At 48.0% G+C, this 27,229-nt stretch overlaps 1 protein-coding gene across 1 annotated transcript in view; it reads right to left on the reverse strand.

The window, feature by feature from the left end:
* GNG4 (G protein subunit gamma 4) overlaps nt 1-27,229 on the reverse strand; it is a 95,727-nt gene that overhangs the window by 38,192 nt on the left and 30,306 nt on the right. The window contains exon 2 of the mRNA XM_037986050.2: nt 4,991-5,102. The gene's annotated coding sequence lies outside the window, so the exon portion shown is untranslated. The remainder of the gene's footprint in view (nt 1-4,990; nt 5,103-27,229) is intronic.

The following is a 27,229-nucleotide window of genomic DNA, read 5'->3' on the forward strand; positions in this document are numbered from 1 at the left end:
TATTGTTTGTAAAAGGTATTACTGCCCTGCTGACATTGTACAGGCACGCTGGTGTCCAGAGAAAGAGAGCCAAAGCTGTCCATTTTGCAGCAGACAGGGGGAGCCAGGGCATAGCACAGCTCAGCTCGTGCCCAGAGAGAGAAAGAGTTAAGCTGCTGACCCTGAAGGCAGGGGAGAGCCAGCCATGCAGCTGTGTGTGGGAGCTGGCTGCTGAGAGGAGCCACAGAGCCAGAACGGACAGCCGAGTCAAGGTGGACAGTGTGAGAGAGCTAGTGTGAGTCAGCTGCTGATGAGAGACCTGCTGGATAAAACTACATTTCGCCTGCTTATGGCCCCACGAGTGTTCTTTCAGCTATCTGCCCATCTGCCCACTCCCCTCAAACCTCAGCATGGGCTGGAACCTGACCCCAAGCAGGGCATTTGGTATAGTCGTGAGCCTGACAATGTGACCTTGTCCTCCTCAGTGGGACACTAGGGGAAATCTGCAGGGACTCGTAGGGAGGGTTTTCCTCCCCGATGGAGGGACAAGGGGAGAAAGCTCTGTCTTTGACCACCTTGATTGAGTTGTGTTTGCAGCTGCCAGAGCCATCTAACCACTGGGGAATCAACCAAGGACAGGGTCAGGAGGCTAGTGGAGAAAATGACCTGGATCCTTGAGCTGGGTGGTCCTTGGAGGTCTATTCCTGATCCTTGAAATGAGAAAATGTGCTCCTCATGGTTCAGGCCATATTTGTTGGGTCATCTGTCGTTTGCGTCTTCTCAGCCAAGGCTAACACTTCACAGGGGGGTAGACCAATCCCCTCCCTGAGGGATCTGCCCTACACTCACCCCTCCGTCCTGTAATGTCTACGTCTCTGGGCTCTTCCTCCTCAGAATATGCAAATATATTTATGCAGTTTGCACCTGACCATCTTAAAACAAGCAACAACATCAACAGTCTTACCTCCCTGCAATCTTCTGCGTTCTTGCTTAAGAAGGTGGAGAGGCCGGGCGCAGTGGCTCACGCCTGTAATTCCAGCACTTTGGGAGGCAGAGGCAGGGTGGATCACTTGAGGTGAGGAGTTTGAGACCAGCCTGACCAATATGGTGAAACCCCCTCTCTACTAAAAATACAAAATTTAGTCAGGCGTGGTGGTGGGTGCCTGTAGTCCCAGCTACTTGGGAGGTTGAGACAGGAGAATTGCTTGAACCTGGAAGGCAGAGGTTGCAGTGATCCGAGATTGCAGCACTGCACTCCAGCCTGGGTGACAGAGTGAGACTCCGTCTCAAAAAAAAAAAAAAAAAAAAGAAGAAGAAGAAGGTGGAGAGGTAACAACAGATTCCCATGAGAGGCCCCTCAGTAACTAAAGGAAGAGATTCTAATGTAAGGATGAAAAGCCCTCTTTCGGGAGCACTGAATAAATAGGCCTGCTCCACAGTGTCTGATCTGCCGCCCTCAGCTCACCCTGATACTGTTTCTAGGACAGTCACTCTTGTTGCCCTCAGTGATCCTTAAGTGATTTCGTGTGTGGGTGTTTGTGTTTTCTCTTCTCAAGGGGCTGCTCTGGCTTCTCCCAGCACTGTGGCCCTGCACACCTGGATGTCCGTATTTTACAACCTCTCAGGCTGATTCTGGCCTGTACCAAAGGTGGAGCACCCCTGCTGGCTGTGAACCGCTTTCACTTCGTGATTCCTTGGTGTCCACCAAATTACCTTGCACGAGACACACAGGATGTCTCATGTACCTTAGCGGCTATCTCAACCAGTCCTTTTTGAATTTTAATGTGCATATGTATCACCTGAGGATTTTAAAATGCAGATTTTGATTGAGTGGCTCGGGGGTAGGGGCTGAGATCCTGCGTTTCTAACGAGCTTCGTGAGGCTGTGGTCCACGGACCACACTTTGAGTAGCAAGGCTCCGAATCACCGACTGTTGGTATTGCAGGGGAATATGGAGGTCCAGTTCCAGTCCTCTTATTTTTCAGATGAGGAAACATATTCAAGGAGGTTAGATAACATAATTTCCCAGAGCTCCTCAGCAGGAGAGGAAGGAAGCACTGCTTCGCCACTGCTCCTGGCTCATTATACCTTGGCCTAGTGGCGGTTAGGATTTCATCCCCCACACTTGGTCTGTCCTGCTCTCCTGGAACAGACTCATCCCCTGGGTAATCCTAACCTTGCTTAACCTGGGAGTGAGATGGCAGGAAGGAGCCCCTTCCCTGAGGTGGGCAAAAAACTGAGGAAACCCCTGGTGGGGGAGAAGGAAATGGCTTTTGCCAATGGCACTCAAGACAACCACATGCTTTAAAGATAGAGCCCTATGAGAAGGTTTCGGAGGCCCTGCTTCTCCTACCTGGCCAGGTGCCCTTGAGGCTTGACCTGAATAACACCCCTGCCTTTCTGAGACTGTCTGGACACCGTACTTCCATGGGGACTCAGGTATGTCTCCCTGCACGGACATTCATGAGCTTGCACATCTCACCTGGACCCAAGAAGAAAAATGGAAGTAGGGACAGAGAAGAGCTGCAACAAATCTCCACAGGCACACTGGCTACTGGCGACACTGGCTACCGGGGACGCTGACTACCGGCCACACTGTCTTCCGGCAATGCTGGCTACCAGTGACACTGGCTACTGGAGACACTGACTACCGGGAACACTGACTACCAGCGACACTGGCTACCAGCAACACTGGCTACCGGCCACACTGACAACTGGAGACACCGACTACTGGCAACACTGACTACTGGCCACACTGGCTACTGGCCACACTGACTGGGCTCTTGGCTTTCTAGAAGATGAGGCAAGGGGGAAAAGGGACCGCTTGCTTAGGGTTGGCCCCTGGGGCCACGTGCTCACATAGCTCTTTCTTCCCAGGTACACAGGAATGTGCTTATGCACACAGGTTGCACCAGGGGTTTCTTGAGATGCAGCAGGGAACCCGTTGTAGGGGTCTGTGGTACCCCCACCAGGGAAATAAAGGAAAATCTTGAGTTCCTTCAAGGGAAATTCCAAGCTAGCCATGAGAAGTAAATAAATGACTTGATAAGCAAGAAGGTAATAGTAGCTTAAAACAATAGCCAAAGAAGCTAGAATTATGAGATGTTTGGTTTCTCTATAGAAACTAAAGATAACATCTTAACATATGTCTCTGAGTTGTTTTTCAGAAACCTGGCCCCCACGGAATGAATCTGCTGGCACAGATACCTCAGATGAGGGGGAACTGAGGACTCAACTCTGACTGCCGCTCTTGGTTCTAAATTTCTTCCTGGGCCAGGTATGGTGACTCATGCTTGTAATCTCGGCACTTTGGGAGGCAGAGGTAGGTGGATCACTTGAGATCAGGAGTTCAAGGCCAGCCTGGCCAACATGGTGAAACCCCGTCTCTACTAAAAATACAAAAAAAATTAGCCGGGTGGGATGGTGTGCACCTGTAATCCCAGCTACTCGGGAGGCTGAGGCAGGAGAATTGCTTGAACCCGGGAGGCACAGGTTGCAGTGAGCCGGGATCATGCCACTGCACTCCAGCCTGGGTGACAGAATGAGACTCTCTCTCTAAATTAATTAATTAATTAATTAATTTCTTCCTGAGGGGCCTGGAGGGAGTCCTGCCCACAAACCAGAGCTAACATTGTTTTTTGCTGACTCCAACATTTAAAACAAAGCTTCTTTTCCTTAACTAATTGCAAATCAGAAGATCTTTAAATCTATCCATGACCTGTATGCCCTGGCTTCAAGATACCCGCCCTTTTAGGCCAAAATCAGTGTGTAACCGCCATGTGTCGATTTTACAATCTTACTTGTAACTTCTGCTTTCCTGAAACGTACCCCCAACTTTAAAAACCCTTACCTGCAAGCCACTGGTCAGGATTTGAGCATGAGCCGCCGAGTCCTCCTTGCTTGGTGCCCAGCAATTAAACACCCTCCTTTCTTCCACTGCAAAACCTCGGCGGTCTTACCACACTGAGCACGCAGACCCCAGTTTGCTCTGTAACATTCTTTTTTTTTGAGATGGAGTCTTGCTCTTTTACCCAGGCTGCGAGTGCAGTGGTGCGATCTGGGCTCACTGCAACCTCCACCTCCTGGGTTCAAGCGATTCTCCTGCCTCAGCCTCCCGAGTAGCTGGGATTACAGGTGCATACCACCATGCCAGGCTAATTTTTGTATTTTTAGTAGAGACGGGTTTCACCATGTTGGCCAGGCTGGTCTCAAACTCTTGACCTCAGGTGATCCACCCGTCTTGGCCGCCCAGAATGCTGGGATTACAGGCGTGAACCCCTGCGTACGACTATGCTCTGTAATATTCTGATGGGCTGCATCTTGTGGCACACAACTCAGTAAATGCAAAGTTGGGGCTGGGAGACCAAGGAAAGGTGGTTCCATCCCCAGTGCTTCTGATCTGACTTGACTCGGGGCACAGAATTTAGAATTTCTGGAAGACGGATGGCATTGTGCCTCTGCAGCCATCCTCCCTAACTATGACTTCCGTCCGTGAGCGGTTGATAAGTATCTGTCAGTAGAATACTGCAGCCGGCCTTCCCGGGCAATGCCTGAAAGACAGCTATCCCTGAGCCTGAAGGGACCCAGCAGCTGAAACTGAGGATGGGGAGGGAGTGAGTGGTCGACCTCCTTTCATCCTTGCTGAACAAGGAGGCTCACCGTGATAGGGTCTCTTTTCCCACAGGGAAGCACACAGCACGGTTCCCTAGCCAAGGCCCAGCAGCCCTCGGCGATGGCTCAGTTCTCCTCCTCTGCTCCCTCAACAGGGGCGCATCCACTCACATAGGGGATAACAGGAGGTGGCAAAAGGTTTCTAAGGGCTCCGTGTCTGCCATGGAGGGTGGGAGAAGGGGCCAGGACAGTGATGACTGCTAGAAGAAAATGACGCTGTGAGGACCTGGCCACCATCAAGGATCCTGAGAACTGAGTCTCACCCTGGCCCCGACACACGCTCCTGGCGAAGACACCTGCTGTCCTCCTGCCCCTGCACAGGGTAAGTCACTCTCCTTACCTGCTGAGAGGCAGCCGTGTGACAGGCCCGGGAAGGGGACAGAGGCTGGCGGCAGCAGCAGCGGTCAGTCGTCAGATGAGAGGCGAATTCAGAGCTGCTGCTTTAAGGTCACCTGAAAGCACAACCAGAGATGTGTCTAGAGGTAGGGGGACCCCCTGACATTGTTCCCAGCATCCCCATCCACCCCATCCCATGGTTCCCCTCTCCTAAATCTCAGCAGCCTTCCCCCAAAGGCTGGGGACTCCATATCAGACCTTGGGGAGATAGGGAGCTCAAGGCAGACAGAGAGCCCTCAGATCTGACCCAGAGCAGACTGGAAACACAACTTCAGGGCCACAGGCCATCCCGGGCCTCACCAGACTGCTCCCCTGGCCCCCGCAAACCTGTATGCCCAGTCGCTCTGCCACCCCCAACAGGAGCAGCCCCAGCTCCAGCCAAACCTCTGTCAAATGGAAACAGGTCACGTGTTTTCTTCTTATAAAAATATACACCTGGCCGGGCGTGGTGGCTCATGCCTGTAATCTCAGCATTTTGGGAGGCCCAGGTGGGCAGATCAACTGAGGTGGGGAGTTCGAGGCCAGCCTGACCAACATGGAGAAACCCTATCTCTACTAAAAATACAAAATTAGCCAGGTGTGGTGGCACACGCCTGTAATCCCAGCTAGTTGGGAAACTGAGGCAGGAGACTCATTTGAACCTGGGAGGCAGAGGTTGCAGTGAGCTGAGATCACGCCATTGCACCCCAGCCTGGGCAACAAGAGCAAAATACAAAACAAAACAAAACAAAAACCCACCTATTATCAAAAAATGTGCAGATAAAGAAAATTACAACAAAGAAAGTAAAGACAAATGATAATACCTTTTCCCAGAGATAACTATGGTTAGCCTGTTGATGCATAGTATATTTACATGTATTACAAATTTGATTTCAACCAAAGGACATTTAGCACAGAAGAGATCAGACAACTCGAAAGCTCTCTTTTTTTATATTATTTTTCGAGATAGGGTCTCGCTTTGTTGCCCAGGTTGGAGTGCAGTGGCACAATCCCAGCTCTCTGTTGCCTTGAACTTCTGGGCTCAAACAGTCCTCCCTCCTGAGCCTCCCGAGTAGCTGGGACTACAGGCGTCCACTACCATGCCTGGCTAATTTTTACTTTTCTTTTTTTTTGTAGAGATGGAGTCTTGCCCAGGCTGATCTTGAACTCCTAAGCTCAAGTGATCCTCCCACCTATGGCCTCCCAAAGTGCTGGGATTATAGCCATGAGCCACTGTGCCTGGTCTTTGAAATGCTTCTTACAGCCCATTCAAGGACTGTCCTTCTCCAGGACAGTCTCTCCAGGACGGCTGACTCTGGGGTAATGAGTTCATTCCCCAAGGGTTTACCGAGTGCTCTGCCCTACAGCATCCATCTCGGAGGGATCCTAATGAACTTGGAGCAAAGCTAAAAGCCCGGCAAGAATAAGCTGACAGACCTGTTTGCTCCCCTGGCTAAAATGGAAGCCAAATTCATTTTGGCTTCAACTTTAGGGGAGATGGTTTGAAGTTGTGTTTGGTCCATTTTTCTCAGCCTGTGCTATAGTCTGAATGTTTATGTCCCCCGCCAAATTTCTATTTTGAAATGCAAAGCCCCAAGGTGATGCTATTAGGAGGTGGGACCTCTGAGAGGTGGTTAAGTCATGAGGACGGAGCTCTTATGAATAGGACTCGTGAGTTTGTAAAGAGCTCTGACAGAGATCCAGGAATGCTTCATGTTTTAGTTTAGTTTTTTTTTTAAATTTGTTTGATTTGTGTGTGTGTGTGTGTGTGTATGTGTGTGTGTGTGTGTATATATATATATATATATATATATATATATATATTTTTTTTTTTTTTTTTTTTTTTTTCTGTTGCCCAGGCTGGAGTGCAGTGGTGTGATCTCAGCTCACTGCAACTTCCGCCTCCCAGATTCAAGCGATTCTCCTGTCTCGGCCTCCCAAGTAGGTGAGATTACAGGTGCCCGCCAACACGCCTGGCTAATGTTTTTTTTTCTATTTTTGTAGAGACAGGGTTTTACCATGTTGGCCAGGCTAATCTTGAACTCCTGACCTCAGGTGGTGATCCACCCACCTCCCAAAGTGCTGGAATTACAGGTGTGAACCATTGCACCCGGCCTTGGTTTTGTATTTTAATATAACAGTGCTTCTTATACTTTTCCACCACATTCTGGGGAAAACAGACCCACTGAGGCAACTGGCTTCCCTGACTCTGGCTACCCAAGGCCCCACCCAGAGGGCTGAGGTGCTGGATCCAGGCAGAGCACCTGTAGGCTGCACCCACACTCCCCAGCCCACTGTGGGGAAGCCGTTCTCTACCATCGTTTCCCCAAATTTGGTTGGGATCAGAATCCTCTGGGAATGTAATGAGACTAAGGCCCTGCTCCACCCACCTCCATGACCTTAGAGTTCTGTCTTAGCTCTCTTGGGGATTCTGATAAAACCACTGCTCTATCGGCAACCAGAGCTTCTCAGACTTTGCTGTACGTCTGAACCACTCGGGGGGACTTTCAAGGATCCTGATTCCAGCTGGGTGGAGTGACTCATGCCTGTAAGCCCAGTGCTTTGGGAGGCTGCAGCAGAAGGATTGTTTGAGCCCAGGAGTTCAAGACCAGCCTGGGCAACACAGTCAGACCCCAGCTTTACAAAAAATTTAAAAATTATCTGGGTATGGTGGCACATGCCTATGTTCCCAGCTCTTGAGGAGGCTGAGGCAGGAGGATCGCCTGAGCTTGGAATTTTGAGGCTGCAGTGAGCTATAATCATGCTACTGCACTCCAGCCTGGGCAACAGTGACCCTGTCTCAAAAAACCCCAAAAATATAAAATTAAAAAAATAAAGATCTTGATGCTCAAGTCAAACCCCAGGCCCTTTAAGCCACAATCTCTGGGGTAGACTTGAGGAATCTGTGGATGTTGAAGCTTCCCAGGTGATTTTTTTATTTTTATTTTTTGAGACAGGCTCACTCTGTTGCCCAGGCTGGAGTGCAGTGGTGTGATCTCGGCTCACTGCAACCTCCAACTCCCAGGTTCAAGTGACTCTCCTGCCTTAGCCTCCCAAGTACCTGGGATTACAGGTGCATGCCACCACGCCCAGCTTAATTTTTGTATTTTTAGTAGAGATGGGGTTTCACCATGTTGGTCAGGCTGCTCTTGAACCCCTGACCTCAAGTGATCCACTTGCCTTGGCCTCCCAAAGTTCCGGGATTACAGGAGTGAGCCACCACACTCGGCCTTCCCAGGTGGTTTTAATGTGTAGCTGTGTTTGAGATACACTGCTCAAGTCTGCATCTAGCTGGAGCGTCCCACACTTTGGCGTCCCATCAGATGTCGTGTCACCCGGATCTCAGGCTCTCACTCAACAGGACTGGCTGGGGGAGGCTGGGTGCTGCTACTCACAGGCTGGTGGGAGGCATCAGCTTCAGTATCCCCGGGAGCTCATTATCTATGCAGAATGTCAGGTCCTACCCAAACCTATGAAGTCAAATCTGTGGGGTTTTTGTTGTTGTTGTTGTTGTTGAGACAGAGTCTCCCTCTGTCGCCCAGGCTGGAGTACAGTGACGCCATCTTGGTTCACTGCAAGCGCCGTCTCCCAGGTTCAAGTGATTCTCCTGCCTCAGCCTTCCAAGTAGCTGGGATTACAGGTGCGAGCCAACATGCTCGGCTAATTTTTGTATTTTTAGTAGAGACGGGGTTTCACCATGTTGGCCAGGCTAATAACAAACTCCTGACCTCAAGGGATCCACCTGCCTTGGCCTCCCAAAGCACTGGGATTACATGTGTGAGGCATTGCACCCAGCCAAATCTGCATTTTAACCCAGGTGATTCAGGTTTACATTAGAGTTTGAGAAGTTCTGAGCTAGACCAGCAGGGCCCAGTCCTGCTTTATGTAGTGTCCAAGATGAAGAGCCTGGCTGAAGACACATGAGTCAGTCGTAACAGTGGTGGACAGCAGAGTTGCTGTTCTCCTGACCCTTAGTGCTATTCACAGCCCCGTCAGCTCTTTAGATTCCTCTTTTAGATGATTTACTAACTCTAGAAGCTCTTTGAGAGGCCACACATCAGAAAAGACACTATAAATTTATCCTTGTCCTTCTGGCATTTGCATAGCATCTTCCATCCAATGCTTGAAACATATTTCAGATGTCAACCCACCAGCCTACCTCAGGAAGTGGTTTTAGACACCTTCCCTGTATCATTGCTATTTCTCAAAATAACACAGGTTGTTGGAGCTGATGGGAATTTAGCTCTTGACTGGATTCCTTTATCTGGTTGCGGGAGAAAGCTGTTTTTTTGTTTTGTTTTGTTTTGTTTTGAGACAGGCAGAGTCTCACTCTGTCACCCAGGCTGGAGTGCAGTGGCACGATCTTGGCACACCACAACCTCCACCTCCTGGGTTCAAGAAATTGTCCTGCCTCAGCCACTCAAGTAGCTGAGATTACAGGCATGTGCCACCATACCTAGCTAATCTTTATATTTTTAGTAGATATGGAGTTTCAACATGTGGACTAGGCTGGTCTTGAACCCCTGACCTCAAGTGATCTGCCCACCTTGGCCTCTCAAAGTGTTGGGATTACAGGCATGAGCCATGGCGCCTGGCTTTTGTGTGTGTGTGTGTGTGTGTGTGTGTGTGTGTGTTTGTGTGTGTGTGTAAGAAAGAGAGAGGGTCTTGCTCTGTCACCCAGGCTGGAGTTCAGTGGTACAATCATAGCTCACTGCAGCCTTAATCTCCTGGGCTCAAGTGATCCTCTAACCTCAGCGTCTGGAGTAGTTAGGACTACACCCAGCTAATTTTTAAACTTTTTGTAGAGACAGGATCTCACTGTATTGCTCAGGCTGGTTTTGAACTCCTGGTTCAAAGGATCCTCCCACCTTGGCATCCCAAAGCACTGGGATTACAGGCATGAGCCACCTCTCCTGGCTGAAAGCTGCTTTTTAATAGCACTAAATTTTACCGTGATGTTTTCAAAAGCTTTTCTTCTCTTCCCTCTCAAAAGAAGAAAACATTCATCTTTGAATAAATTGCTGTGTTTCACTGTGAGGTGGTGGGAAGACCCACTGGCTGGTTGTGAGCTAAGTGGGAACCCCTCAAGGCCAGAGGCCTTGTTTTTTTGGCTTCTGTGCCCCAGTTGCCAAGATAGGGCAGGCATGCCGTAGCCAGTCCATATAAACGTGACTCTCATAGGCATGAAAGAATAAACTGAGGCTTCAACAGTGACTTTAATTCCCCATGGCTACTGCTGTTTCAGTTCTTAAATGGAGCTAAATTAGCTCTGGGTTGTGAAGGGTAATGACCCAGAGTCACACAGATGTACTGATGGCTCCAACAACTTCCTTATTTTGAGAAATAGTGATGATAAAGGGAAGGTGTCTAAAACCCCTTCTTAGGGTATGGGATAGGTTGGTGGTCTGACATCTAAAATCCATTCCAAGCAATGGATGAAAGATGGAGCTATAGAATTAATTAAATCATCTAAAAGAGGAGCCCCCTAGTGGTGCTCGGCTTTGAGGCACAGGTGTGAGGTCTTTGCTCTCACAGAGCTTACTGTCTGGTGAGGGGTGCCATGGACTACTGGAATCACCATGCTGACTGATGAAAATTCTTATGAGGGAGGCGCCCGGCTCTCAGTGTATAACCAAAGCACTTGACCTGGACCGTAGCATTTATGTTGCTTTCTGTGATAGATTCTGAAGCCGTAAGATGGAATGAGACTTGCCTGCCCTGAAAGAGCTCAGGTGCTGACGGGGAGATGTATAAATAAGCAATGATCGTATTGTCATGGGTGTATGTGGGCTGGCTGTCCACAGAATCCGTGCTCCCCTTCCTCTCACAAGAATGTCATGGTGGCAGGGCAGGTGGCCCCTGGCTAGATTTTCCCCAGGGTCGCTTGCAGCTATGTGTGGCTTTGTGACTCACGTCTTGCCAGCGGAGATGCCGATGATGAGTGAGTGGAAATGATGGGTGCCACTTCCAGGCCTGGGCTTTCACATCCTATTTGAGGACTTCTGAGCTCTTTCCCATTACACGTGGATGTGTCTGCAGCTTAACTTCAACAAGGGCAGGCAAGGACAGTGGCCTGAGTGGTGCCTCCAGGTGTGGTCCCTGGACCGGAGGCATCAATGTCCCCTGGAAGCGTGTCAGAAATGCAAATGCTTGGACCCACTCAGACCTACTGAATAGAAGCTCTGGGGCTGGGCGCGGTGGCTCATGCCTGTAATCCTAACACTTTGGGAGGCCAAGGTAGGTGGATCACCTGAGGTCAGGAGTTTGAGACCAGCCTGGCCAACATGGTAAAACTGCTTCTCTACTAAAAATACAAAAATTAGCCGGGCGTGATAGCAGGTACCTGTAATCCAAGCTACTTCAGAGGCAGAGGCAGGAGAATTGCTTGAACCTGGGAGGTGGAGGTTGCAGTGAGCTGAGATGGCGCCATTGCACTCCAGCCTAGGCAGCAGAGCGAGACTCTGTCTCAACAACAAAAAAGGAGCTCTGGGCGTGGGAAGGGGCTTAACAAGGCCTCCAGGTGGTTCCAATGCTCAAGAGAATCTGAGAAGCACAGTCCTGGGAGATAAGAGAGAAACAAAACGGAAGGAGCCCGTGTCCCCAAATCTCCCCTGGAGCTGAGCAGCCCCGTTAGCCTGGCTTCTTACTTCTGGGCTTGTATGAGAAAGTGAAATACGTTTCCACACTCTTTAAGTCACTATGCTTCTGGGTTTCTTTGTCACAGCAGCTTTACATCTCACTAACCGATACAGTATTTCAACATAGGTTAGTATACTGGACGACCACCTTGAAAATGCTTTTAAACCTGAGACAGAGTACTCATTTAAGAGCTTCTATTTGGGAAACTCAATACAACGAGGCACTCAGGTCTAACAAGGATTCCATCTAGTGAAACTGTGTTTATTTCTAGGATCTAACATTTTACCCTAAAATTCTGTTAGATGCCAGGCCCACAAGATAGCACTGCTTTTGCTCCAACGTTCAGGCTGGATTCTCCTAGCATTCAGCGTGAGCACTGATAAGATTCCACCCTTTCAGCTGTAAGATAAATTGGCTTTGAATTGTCACAAGAATTTCACTAACTGAGTTGACATCTTGGCGTTCCTCCAAGAATGGAGGTCACGTTCGCTTCCACACCGGGATCTAAAAGGGAGGGGAGGGCCGGGCGCGGTGGCTCACGACTGTAATCCCAGCACTTTGGGAGGCGGGTGAATCGTTTGAGGTCAGGAGTTCCAGATTAGCCTGGCCAACATAGTGAAACCTTGTCTCTACTGAAAATACAAAAATTGACCAGGTGTGGTGGCAGGTGCCTGTAGTCCCAGCTACTCAGGAGGCTGAGGCAGGAGAATTGCTTGAGTCCAGGAAGTGGAGGTTGCAGTGAGCTGAGATCGCTCCACTTGCACTCCAGCCTGGGCAACAGAGAGAGACTCTGTCTTAATAATAATAATAATAATAATAATAATAATAATAGGCAGGGGAAGTCCTAATTCACCTGGACGTGATAATCGCTGCATTAGCAAAGGGCACAGCCTTTCTATCTGTGCACATGGATGTGTAAGGTGGCATTTTAGCACCACGTGACCAATTCTGCTGTTTCTCAGTCATCCTAGGCTGCAGCTGAACGTCCTGACCCCTGAAGGGAGTGCCCTCCCACCCAGACACCCAGGGCTCTATGTCTGCAGTAGGAATATAGTCCCCCTCGCAAGGGGATGACTCTTCCCCATTCTGACTTCAACCACTTTGCAAATTAAATACTGTGATAGGCAAGCCTGATGCATTTTACAGTATGGATCTCAATTATTTAATTTACATCTTGAGTGCCTGATAGCATCCGGCCGATCTAATAACACCTAATCACACAGATGCTAAACACGTCCAGGGATTCGAAGCTTTGGGCATGGCACGGGTTGTAATGGACTTGAGAGACAACCACAGTTTCTTAGGAAGAGAATGTGGGATCTGAACGACGCTGGGGCCTGCTGGACACCTGTCACCTTATCTGGTTCTTTTTAAGGTCAAGAAAATTAGAGAGGTTGGCAGACCGTGGTTATACTTAAGGGACATTTGACAAATTAGCGCAGAGTAAACAACAGAAAGAAAAACTAGATCCACCTTCCGTGGGACCATTCACGCCATCCACTGCCTCACCTAGCCGGCCCCCCAGACACTCACAGACACTCCCTGACCATTGCTTCGGCCTTGCAGGTAAAAACCAAAAATCTTAATCGACAGAAGATGTTAGAAGTCTACTCATGGTCTGAGGCTTTTAATCAGCCCTCACTGACTGCGATGTTAATTCTTTCTGACTTTGGGGTTATTCAGGTTACTCAAACTGGACCACAGTGTTGACCGGCGTGTATGGAGGAACATAAATCCATGTCCTGTGTGTTTGTACAGTCTGTAAACCTTACAGTCTAGAATGAATTCATTTTCATTCGAGTCTTATCGCAGCTCTACCGAAGTGGACAGTTCACTGCAAGGGGGCCGAAAAGGCAGCTGAGAGATGGCGTGGCTGGGCCATGTCTCAGCTTCCTAGAGCTGCAGGAACAAATTACTATAAACCGTGTGGTTCTAAGCAACAAAAATGTATTCTCTCACAGCTCTGGAGGCTGGAAGTCCAAAATCAAGGTGTTGGCAGGGTCATGCTCCCTCTGAAGGCTCTAGGGGAAAATCCTTCTTCCTCATCTTTTCCTATCAACTGGTGACCTCTGATAGCACTTGGCATTTATTCCTTGATTTGTTGACATCATTCCAATCTCTGCCCCCATCTTCACATAACCCACTTCTCTGTGTCTCACTGTATCATCTTCGCTTCTTTTTTGTTTGTTTTTTTGAGACAGAGTCTCGTTCTGATGCCCAGGCTGGAGTGCAGTGGCACAATCTCAGCTTACTGCAAGCGCTGCCTCCTGCGTTCACACCGTTCTCCTGCCTCAGCCTCCCAAGTAGCTGGGACTACAGGCGCCTGCCACCACACCCAGCTAATTTTTTGTATTTTTAGTAGAGACAGGGTTTCACTGTGTTAACTAGGATGGTCTCGATCTCCTGACCTCGTGATCTGCCCACCTTGGCCTCCCAAAGTGCTGGGATTCCAGGCGTGAGCCACCACGCCTGGCCCCATCTTCACTTCTTATAAAGATACCAGCCATTGGTCTTAGGTCCCACACTCTAATCCAGTATGACCTCAACTTAATCATATCTGCAAAGACCCACTTTCCAGATAAAGTCATATTCCAAAGTTCTGGGTATATATGAATTCTGGGGGCAAACTCTGAACTCAGCATAGTCAGGAACCCAGAAATGTGGCTACAGGTCTGTGCTCACTGCTACAAAGAATCGGATTTTGTTGTTGTTGTTCTTTGTAATATCTACAAGAAATGCCTCTCTGAGAATTGTATGGTGTTTCATGGCTGTGGGAGAGGAATATATCTTACAGTGATGGGTGCATGAACTGAGAAGCAGAATTTATAACCTCTACTCACCTCAATTTTTTTATTTATAAAATGAGAAAATTGATATCCAGCCAGCTAAGTCATTTGTCCAGAGCCATTAAATAGCTAATAAGTACGAAAATAAGATGAGAACCCCATGTCATTCATTCATTCATTCAACACATACTATGTCAGGCGTCACACTGAAGAAATGAGGAAGTGGGTGGAGCTGGAATATGATTCCTGCTTTTTATTTATTTATTTGTTTTTGAGATGGAGTCTCACTATATCACCCAGGCTGGAGTAGAGTGGCATGATCCTGGTTCACCACAACCTCTGCCTCCCAGGTTCAAGCAATTCTCCTGCCTCAGCCTCCCCAATAGCTGGGATTACAGGCATGCGCCACCACACCCAGCTAATATTTGTATTTTTAGTCGAGATAGTGTTTCGCTATGTTGGCCAGGCTGATCTCAAACTCCTGACCTCATGATCCACCCGCCTCAGCCTCCCAAAGTGCTGAGATTACAGGCGCGAGCGTCTGAGCCCGGCGCGTGATTCCTGCCTTCTATTTATTTGGAGGCAAAACTAACAGCAGCAAACTCAACGATCAAATCAAGGTGCCACCACAGACGTCGGTAAAGGGTAGAGGAGCCAAGAAGGAGAAGATGATCAATTCTTCTTGGGGCGGGAGGTAAGGATAAGGTTAGGAAGGGCTTTATACTTAATTTGAGCCTGGGAAGATGAATGGGACCCACTAGGTGCTGTCAGCAGAGAGGGCGAGTTCGAGGCAGAACTTCCACGCAAGTGTGGTGGTGCAGAATGGGCAAAGACGGAGCAACTGAAAACCAGGCTGGCACTTTCTGGAAACCCTGGGTGGTCCCTTATTCCTGGAGCCAAGGAGGGCAGGGAGCAGACCAGGAAGGGCCTTGAGTGCTACAAGAGTGTGGGGCTAGTATCATGTAGGCAGGCGTCATCAAATGAAGGGTTATTTAACAGAGAAGTAAAAAGATTGCTGTTACATTTTATTTTTTTGATTGACAGTTAGGGGTGGGGGGGGTCTCACTATGTTGCCCGGGCTGGTCTTGAACTCCTGGGCTTAAGCAATCCTCTGGCCTCAGCCTTCCAAGTAGCTGGGATTGTAGGTGTGCCACCATGCTCTGCTGTTACATTCTAGAAAGATCACTTCAACCTAGTGTGGAGAATGGATCAGAGTTGAACAAAATAAGCAGACTGAGGTGGGAGGATCATGAAGTCAGGAGTTCGAGATCAGCCTGGCCTGAACATAGTGAAACCACGTCTCTGCTAAAAAATACAAAAAGTTAGTCAGGCGTGGTGGCATGTGCCTGTAACCCCAGCTACTCCGGAGGCTGAGGAAGGGGAATCACTTGAACATGGGAGGCAGAGGTTGCAGTGAGCTGAGATCGTGCCACTGAACTTCAGCCTAGGCGACAGAGTGAGACTCCGTCTGAAAAATAAAAAATAAAAAATTAATAAAAATCAAGCAGACCAATGAGGAAACCACGGGAGTCTTGGTACTGACGCTTTGGTAGGGAGATGGGGTGGAGGGCCAGGTGGTGAGGAGGGTGGAAGAGCCAGGGGATGTGGTTACGATCTGGATGCTGGGGAGGTGGGAAAGGAAGGCACACCTGGGCTGACCACCAGGGAGATGGTGCTGTGCTGTTCGGCACACTTAGAAAAAAGCAAGTGGAATGGGGTGTGCCGTGAGTTCACATGGGGCCAGGCTGAACTTAGGAGGCCTTTAGGAAACTGAGAAGCACATGACCAGCAGACAGGAGGACTGATAGAGATGGAGGTCACAGGGAGTTAGAGCAACTCATGACTTGCAGGGGTAGCGGAAGTCCTGGCTGTGGGAGGCTCATGGGCAAGGGGGAGCATGGGTCAGAAGGCTGGGCTGTGTGCAGACCCTTGGCCCAAAGCAGCATGCAGGGGCGGGGCGGGCAGAGGACGGAAGCTCCATGCTCATCCTTCCTTCCTTCCCTCCCTCCCTCCTTCCTTCCTTTCTTTTCTTTTCTTTTTTTTTTTTTTTTTTGAGACGGAGTCTTACTCCATCACCCAGGCTGGAGTGCAGTGGCGTGATCTTGGCTCACTGCAAGCTCCGCCTTCCAGGTTGAAGCAATTCTCCTGCCTCAGCCTCCTGAGTAGCAGGGATTACAGGTGCGTACCACCACGCCCAGCTATTTTTTTTTTTTTTTTTTGTATTTTTAGTAGAAATGGGGTTTCACCATGTTGGCCAGGCTGGTCTTGAACTCCTGACCTCAAATGATCTGTGCACCTCGGCCTCCCACAGTGCTAGGATGACAGGCGTGAGTCACTGTGCCTGGCCCTGAAGGTTTCTTTCTATGTTCTTCAATCTGCACTTTTCAGATTTGTGGAGGTAAAAGATTTTAGTGCCAATAAAACTAATAAATTATTCTTTCTAGACCAAATAGTGAAATGGTGCTAAATGGAAAAGTGACAGATGAGCTATGGTGTCACCACCGACATCAGATTACGCAGCACGGATGGACAGTGTGGTGTTCAATGAGGTTGTTGGCCATCGCTGCTGGGTGCAACATGGGGCCTACCCTCGGGAGGCAGCCGTCTACAGTGGAAACCATGCAGACAAGCGCTTCTGTGAACTATCTGAAGCAAATGCATTGTACTTCACAGACTGTAGTAGGAAACCACCAGCACGAATTTAGTGGGTCATGCGCTTTGATCAGGGAGAATGAGTTCGCGGCATTTCATCCATTCACTCCTCCCAGCCTGACTCTCTTTCATGCCATCCCATCAGCATGGTTTTTCAGTCATCTTGCTAGGGTTAGGGTGCCGCCTCCAACTTCAGAGCAGAGCCACACGAGCAGCTGTCATGAGGCCAGCCTCCCTGCCTGGCTCCTGGAGGGTTTCTCCTGCCCAGCACAGGGCCCAGCCCCCTCCCCTCACTTTGGTCCATTCTGATGTGGGACTTCAAGACTGCCCAGGAAAGATGAGGCGACTCCATCCTCTGGGACCAGCTATAGGAAATACTGTTTCTTTCTTTCTTTTTCTTTTTTTTTTCTTTTGAGGTGGAGTCTTGCTCTGTCACCCAGGCTGGAGTGCAGTGGTGTGATCTCGGCTCACTGCAACCTCCGCCTCCTGGGTTCAAGCGATTCTCCTGCCTCAGTCTCCTGAGTTGCTGGGACTACAGGCACCCACCACCATGCCCAGCTAATTTTTGTATTTTTAGTAGAGACAGGGTTTGACCATGTCAGGATGGTCTCGAACTCCTGACCTCGTGATCTGCCCACCTTGGCCTCCCAAAGTGCTGGGATTACAGGTGTGAGCCACCGCGCCCGGCTAGGAAATGCTGTTTCTAAAGGCTGCTGCCAGCTGCTGCCAACTATGTTTTATCACTTCCCATTTCCTTTTTAAAAAATACTAAATTCACATCAAAATGCTTGAATTAAAAAAGTATTGAGGTTAAATTCACTTACAATAAAATTAATCATTTTTAAATGAACAACTCAGTGACATTTAGTACATTCACAATGTTTTGCAACCACCACCACTATTTAGTTCCAAAGCACTTCCACACCTTCAGAATAAAACCTCATTCCATTAAGCAGTTCTCTCCACTTCCCATTCCTCCCAGATCCTAGCAACCAACAGTCTGCTTTCTGTCTCTACAGATTTACCTATTCTGGACATTTCACACAAATAAAATCACAAAATATGCAGTCTTTTGTGACTAGATTCTTCCGTTGTTTTCTTTTTCACTTGATTTTTTTTTTTTTTTTTTTTTGAGATGGAGTCTTGCTGTGTTGCCCAGAGTGGAGTGCAGTGGTGCCATCTCAGCTCACTGCAACCTCCGCCTCCCAGGTTCAAGTGATTCTCCTGCCTCAGCCTCCCGAGTAGCTGGGATTACAGGCACCTGCCACCCTGCCCAGCTAATTTTGGTATTTTTAGTAGAGATGGGGTTTTGCCATGTTGACCAGGCTGATCTCGAACTCCTGACCTCAGACGATCCAATCGCCTGGGCCTCTGAAAGTGCTGGGATTACAGGTGTGAGTCACTGTGTCTGGCCTCTCAATTTTTTGTTGTTGTTCTTGTTAAATAGAGACAGGAATCTCACATTGCTGTCTAGGTTTCTCTCAAACACCTGGCTCCAAGTGATCTTCTTACCTTGGCCTCCCAAAGTGCTGGGATTATAGGCATGAACCACCGTGCCTGGCCAGCTTTTTTCACTCAGCGTAATGTTTTCAGAATTCATGCATGTTGTAGCACGTATCAGTATTTCATTCCCTTTTACGGCTGAAGAGTATTCTGTGATGCAGGTGTACCACATTTAGTTTATCCGCCCATCTGCTCATAGACACTTGGGCCGTTTCCATCTTTTGGCTATTGTGAATGATGCCACCACGAACATGTATTTGAGTACCTGTTTGGAACCATTTTACATTCTCACCAGCAATCGCTCCAATTTCTTCACATCCTTGCCAACATTTGTTATTTTCCACTTTTTGGGTTATAGCCGTCCTCGGGGATGTGAAGCGGTACCCTCTTTTGGTTGTGATTTGCATTTGCCAAATGACTAATGATGTGGAGCATCTTTTCATATGCTTGTTGGCATCATTTACTTTAAAAAAAGAGTCTTAACATTAAATGTTTTGAATTTTGTAACAATTCAAGTTTTCAGAAAGGTTGCAAGTACGGCATAAATAAAAGTTTCCTGGCCAGGCGCAGTGGCTCACACCCGTAATCCCAGCACTCTGAGAGGCCAACGCAGGCAGATCACTTGAGCTCAGGAGTTCGAGACTAGCCTGGACAACATGGTGAAACCCCATCTCTAGAAAAAAATTAGCTGGGCGTGGTGGCACACACCTGTAGTCCCGGCTACTCGGGAGGCTGAGGCATGAGAATTGCTTGAACCAGGAGGCAGAGGTGACAGTGAGCCGAGATCACGCCATTGCACTCCAGCCTGAATGACAGAGCGAGACCCTGTCTCAAAAAGAGGAAAAAAAAAAGCTTCTTGAACCACTTGAATGGGAGATGTCAACCTAACTCCCTGTCAGCCCTGAATACTTTTTATTTCCTACACAGAAAGACATTCTCTTACGTAACCATGATACAGCCATCAAAGTCAGGAAACTATTATTGATACGTTACCATCCTCTAACCCTCTAACCCTATTCACGTTTCATCAAATGTACCAGTAATGCCCTTCACAGCAGTAGAATTCAGCTGAGAATCACACACCACATGTAGTTCTTATGTCTCTTTAGCTCCCTCCAGCCCTTCCTTGACTTTGATTCCCCACAGCACCTTCCAAGATGGCGGCCGTTATTTTGTAGAACACCCCTCAATTTGGGCTTCTTTTCTGTCTCCTCATTAGATTCAGGTATTATCCTTTGGCAGGAATATCACAGAAGACAAACTGCATTCTTCTCGTTGCATCCTATCCAGTAGCCCAAGATGTCACCTTGTCCCATTAATGATGTTCATTGTCATCACGTGATTAAGGTGGTGTCTACCAAGTTTCTTCGCTGTAGAGTTACTTTTTATTTTTGCAGTGAATAAGAATTTGTGGAAAGACACCTTGAAACTGTCTAAACTTGTTCCTTACCAAACTTTCAATATATCCAATTATTGGCTGCTATTAGGAGGCACTCAGGGTTTTCTGTTTTATTCAGTAGGCTACAATTCATTACTATCAGTATTTATTTTGGTGCATAAATTGTCCTGGATTTGGCCAGTGGGAGCCCCTTCAAGCTGGTTCCTGTGTCTTTCTCGAATGTCTTTATCATCTTCGACTAATTTCTGGCTTTCCTACTGTTGCCTATTCAAGGTGCTAGAATAAGCCTCCTGTTTCAAATTCCTACCAAACTACTGGTTTCCTCTTTCTCTCACCCTGGCCATGTGTCTCTGTCAAGATGAAAAAGCACTGCCAGAGGCCAGGCGCGGTGGCTCACGCCTGTGATCCCAACACTTTGGGAGGCTGAGGACGGCAGATCACCTGAGGTGAGGAGTTCAAGACTAGCCTGGTTAACATGGTGAAACCCCATCTCTACTAAAAAAAAATACAAAAATTAGCTGGGTGTGGTGGCCCATGCCTGTAGTCCTAGCTACTTGGGAGGCTGAGGCAGGAGAATCACTTGAACCTGGAAGGTGTAGTTTGCAGTGAGCTGAAATAGTGCCACTACACTCCAGCCTGGGCGGCAGAGTGAGAATTTGTCTCAAAAAAAAAAAAAAAAGCACTGCAAGAAAGATAAAATGTAGTTACCCACAGGGCAGAGATTCTCTCTCTCTCTTTCTCTCTCTTTTTTTAAAACAGGGTTTCACTGTGTCACCCAGGCTAGAGTGAAGTGGCACCATCACACCATCATGGCTCACTGCAGTCTCAACTTCCTGGGCTTAAGTGATCCTCCCACCTCAGCCTCCTGAGTAGCTGGGACTACAGGTGTGTGCCACCATGCTGGACTAATTTTTATTATTTTTTATATTTTTGTAGGACAGGGTCTTGCTATGTTGCCTTGGGTGGTCTGGAACTCCTGGGCTCAAGTAGTCCTCCCACTTGGCCTACCAATGTGCTGGGATTGTAGGTGTGAGCCATTGTGTCCTCCCTGGACAGAGATTCTTGAATATGTAGCGCCCAGCACCAGCAGGAAGTCAGTGAGTAGTTTGTTCATTGGTTGGATGTATATCTGTGACTTAGGGTCCATAAAGATCTTTTGAAGAAATGGGCACTAATCCCAACTTCGCATTACACAATGTTGCCAAGCAGGTGGGTTGTGTTTTAGCATATTTGAGAAGGGGGAAGAGCCCACTAACTTTCTGGGCAAATGTGGGCAAATTACCAACCATTCTGGGTCTCAGTTTCAACTGAGGTTGCCTGAGCATTGCCAGTATATATGAAGAGGTGATAACAAGATGAAGTATTGGCCAGGTGTGGTGGCTCTTGCCTGTAATCCCAGCACTTTGGGAGGTTGAGGTGGGAGGATCGCTTGAGTCCAGGAGTTCAAGAGCAACCTAGGCAACATAGTATGACCTTGTCTCTATAAAAAATAAATAAAATTAGTCAGGTATGGTGGCGCACGCCTGTAGTCCCAGATACACAGGAGGCTGAGGCATGAGAATCTCTTGAGCCTGGGAGGTTGAGGTTACAATGAGCTAAGATTGTGCCACTTGACTCCAGCCTGGGCGACAGAGTGAGACTTTGTCTCAAAAAAAAAAAAAAAAAAAAGGAGAGAGAGAGATAGAAAAAGAATATGAAGTATTTACAAATATAAGGGTTGGCGCCTCATTGGTTACTAGATGGAAGACAGCCCCTCTTTAGCCCAGGACGATGTCGAAGATTGACTAGACATTCAGACACACAAGACAATGACAGAATGTGCTCTGATCTCTTCAGAAGGACAGGGACAGAGGTCGCGGCTTGCCAGCAAAACATGCCAGGCTGCCTCGAGTGAGGAGTCCTGGAGAAGTTCTCACAGCAGAGTATGTAGCGTCCAGGAGTTATCTTAGCCCTATGTGATGGTCACAGGGCAAGCAGATGAGGCCTTCACAGGGAGGGGCAGGGTCCACGTGGGAAGATGCCCACCACGGGGGCAGTATCTCTTGTAACAGTTCGCAGGGGATGTGTCTTTCACAAGCATCACTGTCTTGGTTCACCTGGGCTACTACAACAAAATACCATAAATTGGGTAGGTTTTTTTGAGATGGGGTCTCACTGTCACCCAGGCTGGAGTGCAGTGGCACAATCGTGACTCACTGCAGCCTTGACCTCCCAGGCTCAAGTGATCCTCCTGCCCCAGCCTCCCAAGTATCTGGAACTACAGGTGCACGCCACTGCACCTGGCTAATTTTTGTGTTTTTAGTAAAGGTGGGGTTTTGCTGTGTTACCCAGCCTGGTCTTGAACCCCTGGGCTCAAGCGATCCACCCACCTTGGCCTCTCAAAGTGCTGGGATCACAGACATGAGCCATCATGCCTGTCCTGGGTAGCTTTTAAACCACAAAAATGTATTCTCACAGTTCCCTGAGCTTAGAAATTCAGGCTCAGGGTGCCAGCATGGTCGGGTTGTGACGATGGTCCTTTTCTGGGTGGCAGACTGTTCACCTCTCACTGTGTCCCCACATGGGGAAAGGGGTAAAAAAGCTCCTCAGGCTTCTTTTATAAGGGCACGAATCCCATTCGTGAGGGCTCTGCCCCCATGATCTAATCACCTCCTAAAGCCCCAGTACTACTGCACTGGGGATTAGGTTTCAACACAGAATTTTTTGGGGGGCGGGTCACAAACATTCAGACCATAGCAGTCACCAAAATGCTGAGAAGTTCAAAGCATGGTGTCTACATCAGATATTTAAATTCCATTCCTAGCTACTCCCAGTCCATATGTAATTCATCAGTCAGGGGCCATTTTTACCGTAAGCAATGTTGCCTGGCAATGTAGTTGACATGTAGCATCTTAACTGGTTTACAAGGTGAGGCAGGCAGAATAACGGCTTCCCAAAGTTATCTGTATCCTACTCCCCAGAACCTGTGAACATGTTATGTTACATGATAATGGGGGTTTTCGGTTGCAGATGCAATTAATTAAAGTTGCTAACTAGCTGGCCTTAAGATAGGCAGGTTATCCTGGATTATCCTAGTGGACCCTATGCAATCACAAGGGGCCTTGTAAATGAAAGAGGGAGGCAGGAGAGTTGGTGTCAGTCAGAGAGAGAGATGAAGATGCTACACTGCTGGCTTTGAAGGTGGAACGGGGCCACAAGTGAAGGGAAGTGTCCAGCCTCTAGAAGCTGGAAAAGGCAAGAAGGATTTTCTCCTGGTGTTTCCTGAAGGAACACAGCTCTGCCAACATCTTGGTTTTAGCCCACTGAGATCCATTTTGGACTTCTGACCTCTAGAACTATAATATAATAAACTGGTGTTAAGTCACTAAGTATGTGGTAATTTGTTACAGCAGCAATACATGGTAACAGAGCTAGGTGGTTGCCAAGGTTGGGTTCTCATGCAGTAGAGGAAAAAGGTTTGTGAACCTTTTAAGCAGTCCTGACATACAAGGCTGGCCTCTTGCTCCTCCTCCAGCCTCACATCTGGCTCTCGCCATCTTTCATCCTGTTTCATGCACATAGAACTCCTGTAGCTCCCCAAACTCATGTGCCCCCTATTTCCTCGCCTTTCTTTTGTAAGATAGCCCCCCATGTTGTCACAATGTACCTTTTTACACAGAACTGAGTCCAGTTTGTTAACATTTTTTGAGGATTTCTGTGTCTGTGTTCATGAGGAACATTGATCTGCAGTTTTCTTATAATGCTGGGATTGCAGGCGCCCACCACCATGCCTGGCTAATTTTTGTAATTTTTTTTTTTTTTTTTTTTTTTTTTTTTTTTAGTAGAGATGGGGTTTCACCATGTTGGCCAGCCTGGTCTTGAACTCCTGACCTCAGGTGATACGTCTGTCTCAGCCTCCAAAGTGCTGCCATTACAGGCGTGAGCCACTGCACCCTGCCCAGTGCCGAAAGATTTTGAATCCTTTACCTGACAATGCAAAAAAATAGAGCCAGTGGTTATAACTTGGTTAGACATATCGAGAGGTGAATCCATAGTTCGGGGCCCATGACTCTGGCTGGACATCCTGGACCTCCGACTGGCCAGTTTTGAAACAGGTTCACCTCTTCTTACAGAGAAGATGCAGGAATCCCTCCCATTTTTTCGAAGTCTGCTCAGTTGCCTATTACCTCTCTCAGAGAGAACCGGAAGTGAGAACAGATGACAGGGTGAGAGGGGAGGCAGGGCTCATCTGGAGTGGGAGAGGAAGTGGAACGGATGCCCTGTGTCTTGTCATGATGCTCATCTGCTCCTAGTGGACTGCTGGGTATTAATTTGGAGGCAGCGCCTGGTGTTTCCTAGCTGTCCAGGTGAGATAATGTGGAGGTTATGTAGCTGCCTGGACCTCCTCTTTCAGATCAACACTGACAGAATTGAGGGTCAGAGAGTCTACGAGGAAACAGTGTTTTGCTCTGATTCCCACTTCCCTTCCCAACTCCTATCTTCTAAGAGACTTGCAGGCCGGGTGCAGTGGTTCATGCCTGTTATCCCAGCACTTTGGGAGGCTGAGGTGTGCGGATCACCTGAGGCCAGGAGTTCGAGACCAGCCTGACCAACATGGTGAAACTCCGTCTCTACTAAAAATACAAAAATTAGCCAGGTGTGTTGGTGTGCACCTGTAGTTACAGCTATTTGGGAGGCTGAGGCATGAGAATCTTTTGAATCCGTGAGGTGGAGGTTGCAGTGAGCTGAGATCATGCCACCACACTCCACCCTGGGCGACAGAGTGAGACTCTGTCTCTGTCTAAAAAAAAGAAAAAAAAAAAAGAAAGACTTGAGAGCTGCCTCCCTACAAACACATTCTGAGCATATCTCAGACGTCTCTGTTAGAAGGGAGACCACACAACTATCCTCCCCTAGTGGAGATGTCTGCACAGTGGCAAGCTGACTGGTAGAACTGGAATGCAGTTTATGCTCTGCTTGAACAAGGGTAATCAGTGCAAGCAAAATTTAGGATTCGCTACTTCCGTAAATAAAAGCATGAATAACAGGGGTCTCTGAAATGTAAGGTCACAAACTTAGTTTGGGGCACTGCAGGTGTTTGCAGAATGGCAGCCCTAATGATTATGCTACAAATGGGCTTTCAACCACCTGTCTGGGTTACCGCTTCCTCCTTTGCAAAAAAAAAAAAAGTTGAATCCTATATTGAATTGAATATGAATATGAATTGCTCTAATTCTGCGCAGAAAATGGACGGATATACTTGTCTGTAAAATTGTGGGCCAGCCTCAGGCACTTTGGAGCCCTTGCCTCAGAACCCTGACTTCAAGGAAAGCTAATCTGCAGGGTTCACTGGGTGAATTGATTTATTACTATCATATGGATAATGTGAGATTCTTTAGCCACTTTGGGGAGCCAGCCTCTCCAGAAGCCTTTCTCCGTGGTGCCCACAGTTGCAGCCCAAGGGCTGTGTTCACAAACTGATTCGTGTGCATAAGAGTACTGCTTCATTGCCATGCCTAACTTTTTAATCTTTTTTTTTCTTTTTGACAGAGTCTCACTCTGTCACCCAGGCTGGAGTATAGTGGCGTGATCTCGGCTCACTGCAACCTCTGCCTCCTGGGTTCAAGCAATTCTTCTGCCTCAGCCTCCCGAGTAGCTAGGATTACAGGCATGTGCCACCACACCTGGCTGATTTTTGTATTTTTAGGAGAGACGGTGGTTCACCATGTTGGCCAGTCTGGTCTCGAACTCCCGAGTCCAAGTGATCCTCCCACCTTGGCTTCCCAAACTGTTGGGATTACAGGTGTGAGCCACTGCGAGCCACCAGTGAGTTTTTAATCTTCTTAGAAAAACTGTCCACTCTTAGTCATTAAAATCAGCATCAGCTGGGTGTGGTGACTCACACCTGTAATCCCAGCGCTTTGGGAGGCTGAGGTGGGAGGATCACTTGGGCTCAGGAGTTCAAGACTACCCTGGGAAACATGGCAAAACACTGTACCCCCCCCCCCAAAAAAAAAATATGCTGGGTGTGGTGGTGTGCGCCTGCAGTCCCAGCTACTTGGGGGGCTGAGGTGGGAGGATCACTTGAGCCTGGGAGGTCGAGGCTGCAGTGAGCCAAGATAGCGCCACTGTACTCCAGCCTAGGTGATAGAGCAAGACTCTCTCAGAAAAAAACAAAAAAGCAAAAGTTTTGTTTTCCCTTCTTGGGAGACATCTCTCAAACCAGGGATATTCTTGAAAAGAGCATGAGCAAGGAAACTGCTGGTGATACAAGTTTCTCTCCTTATCTTGCCTGTTAACTTCAATAGATTTGAGAACAGGCTGAAGAGGGAGGAAAACTTCAGTGATTGGGATTCTAGATGAAATATCAGGACTGACTCCTGATAGGATTATGGTCCAGGTTAACCAAAGAACCAATTCCTTGAATGTTGGAATCTAACTTTTTATATTATCTTTATTATTGTTGTTATAAAACAATTCTTCATCTTTTCTGTTGTATTTTTCTCAGATTGCTTTCAGGAGCTGCCAGAAAATAACACTCAAAGTTTAAGACTCTGGAAGATTTTGCTTTCCCTAACTCACATTGATGCATTAAGTGCGTAATTTTAGCATTCCCTATAGATCTTGTTATACCTTTAAAATAATACCCTTTGTTTTGGAGAATACTAAGTTAGAGTTAGCAGGTTTCTTGTTTAGGAGAGGAGTTCAAAAATATAACCTTTAACAAGTCGAAAAATAAAATATGAAATAATAGGTGCTTTCTTTTTGTGCACACCTATATTAAGAAATTTCCTTTCACAGACAGCTACCTTAATCCTTTTAAAACTGTTGTTGAAGGTTGGGCTCGGTGGCTCACGCCTGCAATCCCAACACTTTGGGAGGCTGAGGTGGGTCACCTGAGGTCGGGAGTTCGAGACCAGCCCGACCGACATGGAGAAACCCTGTCTCTACTAAAAATATAAGCAATTATCCAGGTGTGGTGGCGCATGCCTATAATCCTAGCTACTTGGGTGGCTGAGGCAGGAGAATCGCTTGAAGCTGGGAGGTGGAAGTTGTGGTGAGCTGAGATCATGCCATTGCATTCCAGCCTCGGCAACAAGAGTGAAACTCCATCTCAACAAAACAAAACAAAACAAAACTCTTTTGGTGCAGAGGTCGGTCCTAGTCGGAACTTAGTGGGGCTGGAGACAGTTATCATCTGCTGATGGTAAGCTGCCGTTGGCAACAGCTTTGCCTCGTGAGTTGG

The sequence above is a fragment of the Chlorocebus sabaeus genome, chromosome 25 (genome assembly GCF_047675955.1).
Source record: "Chlorocebus sabaeus isolate Y175 chromosome 25, mChlSab1.0.hap1, whole genome shotgun sequence".
In the NCBI taxonomy this organism is placed as follows: Eukaryota; Metazoa; Chordata; class Mammalia; order Primates; family Cercopithecidae; genus Chlorocebus; species Chlorocebus sabaeus.